Raw genomic sequence first — 13,952 nt, 5'->3', positions numbered from 1 at the left:
TGAGGACAAGGGCTGTATCCAGTTTGCTCATCCAAGACAGTGACTGGCAAAGGGTGGGCAGGGCAGGCAGCAATACCTGTTGCGTCAGTAAGACGCCCAGCATCTTGAATTCAATTACACATCTTCTATTTTTTTTTTTTTTGGTCCTGGGGATTGAACCCAGGGGTGCTTAAGCACTGAGCCACATCCTCAGGGTCTTGCTGAGTTACTAAGTACCTCGCTAAGTTGCTGAGGCTGGCTTTGAACTCGTGATCCTCCTGCCTCAGCCTCCCGAGCTGCTGGGATGACAGGCGTGTGCCACTGTGCCCGGCTCAATGACACTTCTTGCTCAAGAGACCCAACCTTTGGCTTGTGCTGAATTCTGAAAGAAATCTCTCAGACAGGACGTGGTCATGGGGCCAAGCGGAGCGATGGCCGGTAGCCAGTGAATACTGTGCGCGGAGCTGTCTGTGCCACGAATGCAAAGTCAGTTCAGCATTAGCTGTGGCCACAGCCTGGAGGAAGTGGCCTCTGAGGTCTCAACTGGTGACCTGGTTAAAGCTGGGTTTCCTCAACTTTTCATTTAGTCGATTGATGTGTAATTGACAGATAAGATGGTGTGCATTTATTGTTCATAACATGATATACATGGGGGATGATTGAATCAAATTCACATGTGTATTACCCACAGAATCATCTTTGTGTGTGTGTGTGTGTGTTGAGAACATTTCATGTCCACTCTCCTAGTTTTTATCTTTTTCAAGAATGCAATATAATCATTAGCATCTGTCTTGAACTGATTCTTCCTACCTACCTGGAATTTTGTGTTATTTGCCTAACATCTCCCCAGCTCGCCCAAATTCTCCAGCCTCTGGCAACCACCGTTCTACTCTCAATTTGTATAACAGCATTTTTTTTTCGAGTTTCCACATTGGTGTGAGCTCATGTGGCCCTGTCCCTCTGTGCCTGGCTCACCTCACTCCACAGAGTGTCCTGAAGCTTCACCCGTGTTGTGGATGACGGGTTTCACGCTGTTAACGCTGGGCCATGTTCTGTGGTGATAAGCGTCTGTTGATGGGGCCCGGGTGGGTCCCGGGTCTCGGCTGTCGTGAACGGTGCTGCAGTAAACCCGCGGTGCCCACATACTGACTTTGTTTCCTTTGGACCAATTCCCAGTAGCGAGGTTGCTGGGTCGTTTGAGGAAACCTCACACTGTTGTCCACAATGGCGGTGCTGGATTTTGCACTATGATATTTGAGGGATAATTCCGAGCCGGGAGGCTGCCTCGTGCATGTAGGGCGTTCAGTCACATTGGTGGACTCTTTGGGTTAGATGTCAGCAGCAGCCCTCCTCCCTCCCCAGGAGGGACATCTCCAGGCATTGCCAAATGTCCCTGGGGGCAAAAGCTCCCCAGGGGGAACCTGTGTGCCAAAGCACAGTGGGCCAGACCAGTGAGGGGCCAAACCACTTCCCAGCACTCCGGCTGGGCCCAGGAGTTAGTCTATACTATCTAGAGTGGAGGTTTGTAATATTTGGAGGTCACAGATCCACTTGATAACGTAATGAACTTCGTTAAACTTTATACCCTAGAAACTACCATCTGTGTATTCAGGAAGATAACCGACCACCTGTACTCCATTTATCCCTCTCCCAGAGGGTGTAGACTTCAAGAGCCCCTAATACATAAAAATGGATGGGCCATATGCTGAGAAGGTTCAGGGCACACTACCCCAAAATATGGCAACTTGGTATTTGAAAATACAGAAGGAGGAAGGTCATCGAGGTCATTGTTAACTCCCTCTAGCCTTTCTCCCTCAAAGCAGGTCCCAAGAACCTCATTCAAGGGCTGCCTTCTGTTGTCTGTTTTGGGTTGCTATAATGAAACACCTGAGGCGGTCTGCTTTATAAAGAGGAGAGGTTTGTTTAGCTCATAGTTCTGGAGGCTCAAGGGCATGGCACCGGCATTGGATCTGCTTTGGCAAGGACCTCACGACAGATGGCATCACTTGGCGGAAGGGCATGCGTGCACGGGGGGAGAGATCACACAGCTGGATGGGCATTCAGAGAGGGACTCAGGGTCAGGTTCCCTCTCTAGCCCACTCTCTTGAGGACTGACTCAAGGTCCCACAAGAAGTACCTCAATCCCTTCTGAGGACAGTACCTCCAAGTAGGCCCCACGTCCTAAAGGCCTCTTCACATTGCTACACTGGGGACCAAGAGTGCCACTCACGAGCCCTTGGGGGCAAGTGACATCCAAGCCAGAGCGTCCTGTCCACCTCCTGCAGAAAGTGGACTAATTTGCCCCTGGTTTGTTAAAATCAGATCCTGTTGTCGTGGCCAATCACAGTTCTCCGTGACTTTCTGCCTCTTCATCAAACCTGGCCTAAACAATACACAGTTTGCCTTGGGTCTTCATTTTTAGGCTCCTGTGTCACCTAAAGCTGATATCAAGTAAGTAAATGTGTGTGCTTTCCTCGTGCTAATCTGTCTTTTGTTGCAGAGGACCTCACCAGGGCCCGGCCGTGGCTGAGAAAAGCCATTGCTTTCCTCTTGGGGCCTCTTTCACTCACATAGTATTAATGCCTGCGTCTCCCCCTCGTCCAAAATTTAAAACAATAAAAGAGGACAAATTCAGACCCAACAAGCTAAAACTTAACTGAAGAAATCAGAGGAAAGGAAAAGCAAACAAAACGATGCTTGCAGAAAGGCCTCTGGCTACGTTTCATGCTGTAAGTTTCTTTGTTAAGTCAAGGTTGCTGGTAAATGTGGCTCCGAGCCAAGGTAAGCGGAGAAATATAATCAGCTTATGTGACCCATTGTCCTTAGGAAATGTCCCAATAAAGAGCCAATATTTTCTTTTCTCCTCTCGCCTACATTCCCCGGTCCCCATAATTTCATCAGAATACAATTTGAGGCCCACCCAGCCCCAAAGTTTGAACCCTCGGAGAATTTGCCGAAGACATTTCAGTCTCATCAGAACCATTTCATATCCCTAAAGGCCAGTTGCCACCTGTCAGCGGGTTTGAAACCCCTGCTCGAGTGGTCCTGCCCCCGCACAGCGTGCAGGAGGGGAAGGCAATTCCCGTCCCTCCATGAGAACAACTTTCCTACCCGAGCACTGACCTGACTGTCTCCCAGATGCGCCCCACAGGTGGGGAAGCTGAGGCTTAGGGCTGAGAGAGGCCAGATCTCATGGCCAGCAAGTAACAAGGTGGCCCTGGTCATCCTGGGCTGCACCCACCCTGGTGTGACTGTTGGATGGTGCAAGAGCAATCTGCATCCAGGAGAAACCACACTTCAAATTTTTGATATTTTTCCCCAGGCTTGGGATGTGGGGCGTGATATTCTCTCAAGATTCTGGGCTGTGGTGGGGGACCACCGCTCCTAGTCCATCACGCAATCATGAGGGGTGACCCTACTCTAGGGGACCGTGCTGCTAAGCTCGGCTGTTGGAAAGGTTACGTGACTTGAGCCCATTTTCACTGTAGGATATTCCCTTATTTTCCATGGATGTAGCCCCCACTATAAATCAAGGGAGTGTTGATAGTCCCAAGGGAACGTCTAGGTCACGGGTCACAACCAGAGAAACAGGTCAGACTCTGGGCCACTGAGCGTGTGGACGTGCAGAGTGGATATAATCACAGATAAAAGTGAGCCAGAGTCATTTCCCCTGGGCAGAGGGGCGGACAGGCCGCCCACAGCCTGCAAGGTGCAGCAGCCTCAGCACCTGGTGTGGGGTAGCAGGAGGGGCCCAGGCTGCAGGTGTGGGGCCCCGAAGGGCAGGTTGGAGAAGAGAGTATTTGCAGAGGCCTCTTCCTGGTCCCCTCAGCCCTGGGGTTGTGTCCCCAGGTCTTTTCACACCAACGCACCTGGGAGGCAGCGCTAAGCCGTGCAGCGTCACTGAAGAGGGAAGCTTTTAACAAACTCAGCCTTGACCGCGTTCAGCTCCAGGAAAGCAGCACCACCCTCCAGGGCCTTGAGGAAACCGCAGGGAGGTGCCGAGAAGGGCAGGACGGCACCTACAGGTTAAGGTCTCGGCACTTAGCTGAGAAATGGGGAAGCCTTGTGGGTGGCCACTGTCCCCAAGGCTCGTGGAGACGTGGGAAGGTCCTTATTACCCCAGCCTTTCTCCTCCTGTTCCTGAGCCCAGCCCGGCTGTGCCTGGGTGGGTGAAATCCGTCTGGTAACCTGGGGGTCGCTTGGTGTGGTGCCCTCCGTCCAACAGGGCGAGTCTGCCTCCGCTCCTTGTCGCACAGGCCGTGGAGAAAGTCCAGTTAGGAAGTTGAAAGGCGTTGGATTCGCTCTGACTCCCTGCTCTGTTTCCTAAATTCTGCAGTTTTCACTAGGGGACCTCATCCTGCTAAGCCCCTGCTTTCTCATCTTTAAAGTGTGTATGGGGAGGGGGGGATGACAGGGGGACCTACCAAGGTCGGATTGTTGTGGCAGTTCCCTGTATGTAATGTACTTGTCCCTCGGTGTCCACAGGGGTGGGGCTCCGGGAACTCCTGCGGACACCAAAACCCACCGTCGCTCAGGTCCTTACGTCCAGTGCCAAAGTGTCTCACATAACCTACACACACCCTCCTCTGCTTTCAAAGCACCTCTGGGTTACTTCTTACTTATAACACCTAAAGTGATGTGTGTGCTGGGTGAGGAGTCCCCATACTGCGTTGTTGAGGGGATGAGGACAAGGAAAAAAATCTGCACCTGTTCTGCACACGCACGATTTTTAAAATACTGCCCGTCTGTGGTCGATTGAAATCTGCAGACGCAGAACCATGGATATAGATGGGGGGCGGGGGGGCTGTATTGATGTATCTTCTGCGATGCCTGCAGGAATTGAGAGAACTCACACAAGGGGCTCGGGAGAGTGTGAGACCAGTGCTCAGCCCTGCATGCCATTATGCATCATCCATATCACTTACCTGTGTGACCTCATCGAGATAACTAAGACAGGATGAGTTGGCAGGTATTCATGGCTTTTATTTCTCTCTTTAAATAATTCAATCCTTTATTTTAGCTGCATGACCCTTTTTTTTTCTTTTGTTGGACCAGGGATTGAGCCCAGAGGAGCTAAACCACTGAGCCAAATCTCCAGCTCTTTTTTATATTTTATTTAGAGAGAGGGTCTTGCTAAATTGCTTAGGGCCTTACTAACTTGCTGAGGCTGGCTTTGAACTTGCAACCCTCCTGAGCACCTGGGATTATAGGCATGCACCACTGTGCATGGTGGCTTTTATTTTTAATATAATTGGATTGCCATTTTTTCTTTTTTTTGGTAATGGGGACTGAACTCAGGGGCACTCGACCACTGAGCCACATCCCCAGCCCTATTTTGTATTTTATTTAGAGACAGGGTCTCACTGAGTTGCTTAGTGCCTTGCTTTTGCTGAGGCTGGCTTTGAACTTGCCATCCTCTTGCCTCAGCCTCCTGAGCTGCTGGGATTCCAGATGTGCTTCATTGCACTAAAATACACATAACCTGAAATCTGCCATCAGTGACGATGATACAGAACTTTTTATAATGGCTCTGTTTATCAGCCTGCTTGCAAAGTTCCTGAAAACTTAAATGTCTCTTGTGAGATGGTGCCGATGAAGTAAGAATTTTAGTCTCAGCCCTTTAGATGATGACCTGGTCATTGCATAGCTTAAATGACCTCAGGGATACTCACACGTCCACACCTCTAACTCCTACCTTCCTCCTTCTATGTGCTGAGGTTCAGAATCAGTAGCCTATGGTTTCCAGTCAATATGGGTGCTGGGGATCTGATCACGCCCCTGGGCCCCAGGGTGGAAGTCCATGACCTGTCTCACCCTCAGCACTGAGCCTAGGGCTGGCCTCATAGTAGCTGCTCAGAGAACTTTTGTCAAATTTGAAGAAGCTGGGGACGAGGGAGAGGGCGAGAATTCCTAGAAGCAGGTGACTATAAATAAAAGGCAGACAGTGGGCACAGACTCACGGTGGCAGGAATAAGTTCCCGTGTTCTACTGCGCAGAAGGATGAGTGGGGTTAACAGATCATGTGTTTCAAACTAGTGAGAAGAGAGGAGTTTGATGTTCTCACTGCAAAGAAATGGTCAGTGTTTGAGGTGACGGGTACATGAGGTCCTCAGATGCAGTCATCCCACATCACATCCAGGTATCAGCGCTTCACAGGGTGCCCTATAATGTTGGATGTCCCCAAAGGGCCTGTGTTTCAAAGGCTTGGACCCCAGGACGGTGCTCTGGGAGGGTTGTGTCACTTTATGAGTTGGGGCCTAGGGGAGGCCTTTAGGTCACTGGGGATGTGCCCTTGAAGGGGTTGTGGGACTCCAGCCCCTTCCTCTTTCCTTTCTGGCCATGATGGGAGTCATTCTGCTCTGCTCTCTCGTCTCCCATCTGCCCCTGACATGCTGCACTGCCACAGGCCCAGACAACGGTGACAAGGACAAGCACCTCCAAACTGTCAGTCCAAATAAACCTTTTCTAAGCTGATTATCTCCGGTATTGTATTATAGTGATGAAATCTGACTAACACAAACATCTCTGATTATCACGTGTCAGTTAAAAATAACAATGTGGTGATAAAGGCCAGAGAAAGGTGGTGTCTCTGTTGGGGTGGGGATAGGGGTGGGAGGGGAACCATAGGTAATACCAGGAAGGCGGAAACCCAGGCTTCCCTGAGAGGTGAAGGCTGCTCCAAACTTGGCCTCCAAGTTTAGAATCTCACCTATTTTGATCCTATATATGATTGAGGAGGAAGGAAAGGAGAGAAGGAAAATGTTGGTAAATACGCACAGGCCACCAGGAAACTGGATGCTCATGGTGTAGAGTGATAACCATCACGGATATTTCTTAAGCCCTGACGCTGCTCTGTGAGCTGTTAAATATTCTATCAGAAGCAGCCGGTTCAACTTTCCTAACAAGCCCATGAAGAATGAGCTGCAGTTGTTCCTTCAGAAAGAAGAAAACTGAGTCTCAGAGAGGTCAACCAGTTCCTCCTAGGGCTGCCCAGCTTGTGAGTGGCAGAGTTGGAGTTCAAATCAGTTCTGGTGTTGTACCTCCAGCCCTGAAATATTTCTGCGTTTTGGTTTCTGTCTCGGTGGGTGGGATGACCCTGGGACCAAAGTCAACTGTGTTTCTTAAGAAAAGTTTCTCTTCGAAAATCTCCATGGAACAGTCCTGGAGAAGCTGGAGGAGGACCAGACGGGGTGGAGGAAAGACAGGTCAGTGTGGGAACCAAGGGAGGAGGGGACTTCCCTGGAGGGATTGGGGGAAGGCATGGTCACTTCATGGAAGAGTTTGAGGGACGTGGGGATTCATACGGCCAGGGAGGCCCTTGGGCCTGAGCTCTTTCTCTCTGGAGCGCTGCAGTCCCTGCCTGTGGGGCCAAAGACGGGGAGCAAGCCTGAGCCCTGGGGTGGATCAGAAGACAGCAGGAGTTCTGCAGGTGTTGACGAGGGGACTGGAGCTCTTCCTGCCAGGGTGAGTGCCCAGAACCTTCCAGAAGCCCCCACCCACCAGGTGCTTACTTTTTACTTCCAATTGACCCCATCTCACTTCCCTTGTCTTCCGGGCGGGGAGACTGAGGCTGCGGGGGGCTGAACAAGAACTTGCCCAAGCTCACCAGATTACGGTGCAGACGGAAGCTGTGCTCCAGCCCCGGGCCAGCTTCCCCGGGCTCCGACACTGGTGGAGCCCAGGGTCTCGGACACAGTCCTGCCTGCCCCCTGCACAGCTCTGTGCAGGCCACGCCCATGAGGAAGCCCTGGCCCCTGACTGTCTGCAGGGTACAAGGCTAGAGCCGCGTGCTGGGTCTGGTCGTCTCTCTACCTGGGTACCTTGGGGATTCGGCCTGCAAGTGCCGGGTGCCACGGGTCCCCTTCCTGATCCCGCCCCCTGGATCTCCTTGGTGGATTCTGTCTTTACCGTAGGTCTCCTTGCCGCTTCTGTGCACTTGTGCATGGCTCCACAGTGGGGACCTGTTCTAGAAGTGTGTCATCAGGTGAGTCTGGTATTTGTGTGAACATCGTCGAGTGTTCGCACACACGGCTTGATGGTGTGGCTGCTGCCACACACCTGTGCTCCAGCCTGTGGCTCCAGGCCGCCCCGTGCAGCTCTGACACTGTAGGCAACGTTAGCGCAAGTAACATTGGAGCCTGTGACAGAGAAAGGCTACAGCACCCACACCAAGGGACAGCAATTGTCCAGCTCCATTACAACCCAGGGGACCTCCTCCTCACACAGTCCCCTCTTGGCTGAAAGGTCAGTAGGTGATGGCCACACACAGAGACCTCTGACGGTTTGATCCCCACACCCATCATGACATCTCCACTCCATGTGGCAAAGCCGGGTCCCACGGACTCCCTGACTGAGCCCCACCCCCACACATTGCTTGGGCAGAACGTGGACGGTCAGTCAGTATTAGTTGCTGATGGGGAGACGTTGGTCCAAGGGTACGAAACTTCAGATAATACCAGAGGACAAAGCTCAGGAGATCTACTGCCCATCATGGTGACTGTCATTACCAAAAACACACGGCCTACTTGAAAATTGCTCTGAGAGTAGATTTTAAGTGTTTTTACTATAAAAAAATACAAGTATGTGAGATAATGCATGTGTTCATCAGCCAGTCCACAGAGCACACGTATTTCCAAAATACCATGATGTACAACATAAATATATTCAACTTTATGTGTCATTTTAAATACATAAAGGAATAGGTGAATATGGTTGCAGATATTTGCTGTGGGACACACATGGCTGTCCTGTCCACCATTCAGCAGACAGGATGCAAAGTACTTTCAGGGTCACTTAGTACTAAAAACGGCTCCACGAAGCCAGGCCTAGAGTGGTGCCAGCCATCAGCCCATGGGGCCGCGGAGCACTGAAATATGGGCTGGGGTAGCCGGAGTGACTGAACTCTAAATTAATTTAATCAACTTAAATCAAAAACAAAACAAAACAAAAACAACAATACTCAGTCCATTATTAGAGAACTTTTAAGTTCATTTGGGACAGCTTGAGTGTGAAAGCTACTCTTTCAAATTAAGATCAAATATTTACAAGTGAAATTTACAAGTAAAATTCAAGAAGCAATGTATCACGAGGTGTAAAGTACACACCTCAGTTTGAACTCTTAATATGGAAAAAAGAATGTATATAAAGGGTCTCACCAACAACTTTTTTATTTTGATGACAAGCTGAAGTGACAATATTTTAGATATATTTAAATAAAATATATGATTAAAATTAGTTTCACTTGGGCTGGGCACAATGGTGCACACCTGTAATCCCAGTGGCTCGGGAGGCTGAGGCAGGAGGATCATGAGTTCAAAGCCGGCCTCAGCAACTTAGCAAGGCCCTAAGCAACTCAGCGAGACCCTGTCTCTAAATAAAATATAAAAAAGGGCTGGGGATGTGGTCCAATCCCTAGTGCCAAATAATAATAATAATAATTTCACCTGTTTATTTATTTATTTATGGTATTGGGGATTAAACCCAGGGGCACCCTACCACTGAGCTGCATCCCCACTCCTTTTAATTAATTAATTAATTAATTAATTTTTTAAAAAATTTTTTTGGGCCAAGATCTTGTTAATTTGCCCAGCCTGGCCTCAAACTCGTGATCTTCCTGACTCAGCTGCCCAAGTGGCTAGGGTTCAGGTGTGTCCCGTGCTACCCAGCTTCCCCTGTTTCTTTTTAATCTTTTCTTAAAATGTAGCTATTAGAAAAATTGCAATTAGACCTGTGGCTCCCGTGACATTTCCACCGGATGGTGCTATACCATGTTTTCCTTCATTTTACAGAGGAGGAAACTGAGGCACAGAGAGGCCGAGTAAATTCACAGTGGAACACAGCTCCTAAGTGGAGCTGAGATTGGAATCCAGAAGACAGGGCTCCAGAGCCAGTCCCCTTCGCCACCTGGCTACACTGTGGTGTCATGGCCCCTTCTATCCCTCACGGATCAGAGAGGGGAGTTTGTGCACAGGTAGCTGAGGACCAGATGCACAAACACAGCCCAGAAGGGCACCCGCACCTGAGCCGTCTGCTCTGGGTGAGAGTCAGCGACGTGTTAGGACCTGCCTGTGTGTCCTGAGCAGATTCCCATCCGGGGTGGATTCCTGGCTTCCTCATGTGCAGCCCCGTCACAAGAGCAAGAGGGAAATATTTGTGAGCATCAAGTGAAAGAAAGAAAGAAAGGAAAAAAAAAAAGTAAGGCGTGGAACAAAACACGATTGTGTTCTGGATGGTTGGGTTTCAAGTAAACGAAACTCGTTCTCTCTCTGAGTGTAGCTCTAGGGACAAAAGCCAGGTCACCTCCCAGCTGCTGGGAACGCCTGCTGGTACTGCAGGGCTCTCGGCCAGTTCTGGTGACGGGACTCACGTCTGGCCATTTCTGGGGGACGCGAGGGGCCAGCCCCTTGGGGAGAAGATGGAAGGGCCCGCTCCTCTGTCAGTGAAGCCAGCTGACCCCCGGCCAGGCTGTCACACTCAGGTCCCCCGAGAGGCGGCCACTCACAGGGCCTCCCCCGCGGCGCTCCCCAGAACCCAACCCAAACGGGATGGACGCACCAAGCACGGGTCACCCGAGCAGAAACACACCGCCAGGCCTTGACCCAAGAATACACCACCCAAACCAGACTCCCCGCTGACACGATCCAATCTACCCCAGTCCCCCTTGTCCCCCGCCATCTGTTACAGAATCAAAGAAACCAACAACCAAATCCAGGACCCTTGTGTTCTAAGAATCAGAGAGGCCAGCTGCAAGGAAGGCTCTGGGGACGGCCGGCAGCGTGCGGGGTGACGTGGGGAGCTTTTGCTGGTTTTATGAAGGGTGACCGTGGGTAGGTGATCTGGGCTCAGCAAGGTCACGACCCTTCCTTGCACCAAGGAGTGGATCTATTTTTCCCCTCTCCTTGAATCTGGGCCCAGCCCCAGGACTTCCGAGGACCCATTTAGAACCCGGCAGAGTGGTTTTGTAGATACTGGAGGTTGTTTTGCTTAAAGTAATAAACGACGTCACCTCACACCGTTTCTGTTGGGTCGGGCGTTGAATTCAAGAGCGTCACTAGGGTGCCCACCCAACCACTGCCTGTGTGACCTTGGACCTCCCCCTTCACTGGGATCATGGGCCCAAAACAACTTCTGTGGTCCTCCCCACTTTGCCTTGAAAAGCCCCCCGCCCCTGCCTCGACCTCCCGTTTTTTTATTGTTGTTTGGTACCTGGGACTGAACTCAGGGTCACTCAACCACTGAGCCAATCCCCACTGAGCCCCATCCCCAGCCCTATTATGTATTTTATTTAGAGACAGGGTCTCGATGAGTTGCTTAGGGCCTCACCATTGCTGAGGCTGCCTTTGAACTTGTGATCCTCCTATCTTAGCCTCCTGAGCTGCTGGGATGACAGGCATGAGCCACCACACCCGGCTTTGACCTTCATGGTGTCCCCTGCCAGGCATGGTCCCCGGGCACCACTAAACTCCCGAGGAACAAATTCATCTTTGCAGCATCTGTAATTTAGGTCCATGCTCTTCACCACATCTCACCCCACCTCAGGATGCTGTGGCTGCTGATGATGCCCAAAGAAACTCAGAGATCTCCCTGGGGCTCCCTGGACTTTCCTGCTCAACCACCGGAGCCCCCTGCGTCCCTGGGGCTTGATGCTCAAGGGCCCACCATCAGCAAGTCCTGCGAGGTCCCTGGGACCTGGGGGCCGTGGCCTACTTCTCACCACCTCCCTTCTTGGGTCACCATCACTGTCCACCAGGGTCACCTTTTCGCAGTGGCCCCCTCCTGGTCTCTGCTTCTCCCTCTGTCCCCCCAGAAGTCTGTTCTCCCGGCAGAAGTCAGAAAGAGGTTGAGAAAAATAAGAATCAGAGCACAATGGACCAGAGCTTCAGATCCTACTCTGCCTCCCGCATTCAGCACAGAGTAAAAGGTCAATTCTTCACTGGGACCTACCGGGGCCGTGGCCTCCTTCCCGGCCTCCCGGGCCTCCCCAAGTCCTTCTCTCCCTCCCTCGCTCTGTCTCCCCCCACTCTGGTCTCTCTTGCTGTTCCCACTGCCTGGAACACCCTTCCCCTAAATATCTGCACTCTCCAAGGACTGCCCCAGCCCACCCAGAACCTGCATCAGGCACTTCCCCTTTTGTCCTAGTAGGTGCATCTTCTTCTCTCTCCCCCTCTCCCCAGATCCACCCTGCCTCCAGGTGTTAGCTCCACTCCTCTCTCCTTCCACGGAAACCTCCCATCAGCCATCAGCCATCAGCCTTCAGCCATCAGCCAGGCATGGTGGCACACACCAGTTGTCCCGTCCCAGGGACTTGAGAGGCTGAGGCTGGAGGTTGGCAAGTGCGAGGCCAGCCCGGGTGACTTGACGAGACCCCTTCTCAAAATAAAATTTAGAAAGGGCCTGTCGAGGTGTGGCGCCGTGTTAGAGCACCCTGGGTTCGATGGCCACAGCCTGTCCCCACAAGCCCCGCCCCAAGCCCCCGCCAGTCACCTACTGGCTATGTTTCCCTGGGCAAGTTGCTTAATGCTTCTGGCCTCCTTGGTTTCCTCAACAAACAGACATAAACGGGAACACACACAAATAGAAACGCTGATCTCACAGGGATGTTGGGAGGATTAAGAGGGATTATGCATGTAAGACTCAGAGCCTTGTGAGGTCACAGAGCAAACACCTAGCGGGCCCCGGATGAACCGTTGCCATGAATCTTGTCTAAATATGACCATTAATTATCAGGCTTCCGACGATCATTAACCACTGTGGCCGGAGGGATCCTTACGCTGGCCTCCGGGCCCCTCCTGACCACATCGTGATTAACAGACATTCTCTGAGTGAACGAAAGGTCGCGGGACCTCTGTGGGGGGAGATCTTGGAGGCTTCACAAGAACCAGAAAAACTCTACTTCCCCTTTCCTTAAAAATTGCAAACAAACGCACAAGATGGCACATGCTTCAGACCTTAAGGTTCTTTTCATCATCTTCTCTTTACACAAAACCCTTTGCCCTGTACTTTTTTTTCCCACCGTGAGAAGTTGATTCTACTTTCTTAACCACCACAGATTTTTTTTTTTTTTTTGTATCAGTGATTAAACCCATGGGTGCTTCACCACGGACCTACACCCCCAGCCCTTCTTATTTATTTATTTTTATTTTGAGAAAGGGTCTTGCTGAGTTGTTGAGTCTGGCCTCTAACTTGCGATCCTCCTGCCTCAGCCTCCTGAGTCCCTAGAGTTACAGTTTCGGGCCACCATGCCCAGCACTTCACAGGGTATCTTAGGAACTCGGGTCCATGCTCCCTTCAAAGGCTTTATATCCCACCTTCTTTATAACACAAGATATTCTTTACTATTGTCTCCTTCCTCACTCTTCTGAAGTCAGGGTTGGCCTCATTACTTCTCTGAGGACAGAAATCTTAATAATCACAGTACGATTGTCATCACCAGCAATGGTAACCCTTGTTAACTATGAGACAGCCAGGATCTAAGTACTTCCACACATACCTGAGTGAACTCCTAAGCAACCTCCAAGAATGTCTCTAAGTGAGAGGTTTGGGAGGCAGGGGAGGAAGAGACCACTCCGCTCCTGGCTGTAATTGGTCTTTGTGGTGTCACATATATTTGGAAGTTTCAGAAACCCAAAACACCTCCATGTCTGTTTAAGAATCCCTGCAGGCTTGGTCTCTAGGATGGAGCTATCAGGAGGTGACCAGGCCTTTCAGAGCTGGGATCTATCAGGAGGTCTGTGAGTCATTGGAGGCATAAAGTCTCTCTCTCTCTCTCTCTCTCTCTCTCTCTCTTTTTTTTTCTCAGTCTTAGGTGAGTGGCTGCTTGGCCACATGCTCCTGCCATGATGTACCACCTCTGGCCCTAAGCAACAGTCCAACTGGTCCTAGACTGAAACCTCTAAAAAGGTGAGACTAAACAAACCTTTCCTCTTTATAAATTGGTCATTGCAGGTATTTGTTATAGTGATGGAAAACGGACT

At 50.9% G+C, this 13,952-nt stretch overlaps 1 long non-coding RNA gene across 1 annotated transcript; it reads left to right on the top strand.

The window, feature by feature from the left end:
• Positions 1–6,973: 6,973 nt before the first annotated feature.
• LOC114107570 (uncharacterized) lies at positions 6,974–10,745 on the top strand. Its single transcript, XR_003585339.2, has 3 exons — positions 6,974–7,443; positions 7,893–7,963; positions 9,768–10,745. It is a non-coding gene; the product is annotated as an uncharacterized lncRNA (long non-coding RNA).
• Positions 10,746–13,952: the final 3,207 nt, after the last annotated feature.

Source organism: Marmota flaviventris, chromosome 1 (assembly GCF_047511675.1).
Source record: "Marmota flaviventris isolate mMarFla1 chromosome 1, mMarFla1.hap1, whole genome shotgun sequence".
Classification (NCBI taxonomy): domain Eukaryota; kingdom Metazoa; phylum Chordata; class Mammalia; order Rodentia; family Sciuridae; genus Marmota; species Marmota flaviventris.
The sequence above is the reverse complement of the archived record's forward strand: the minus strand, read 5'-3'. Positions and strand labels throughout refer to the sequence as shown.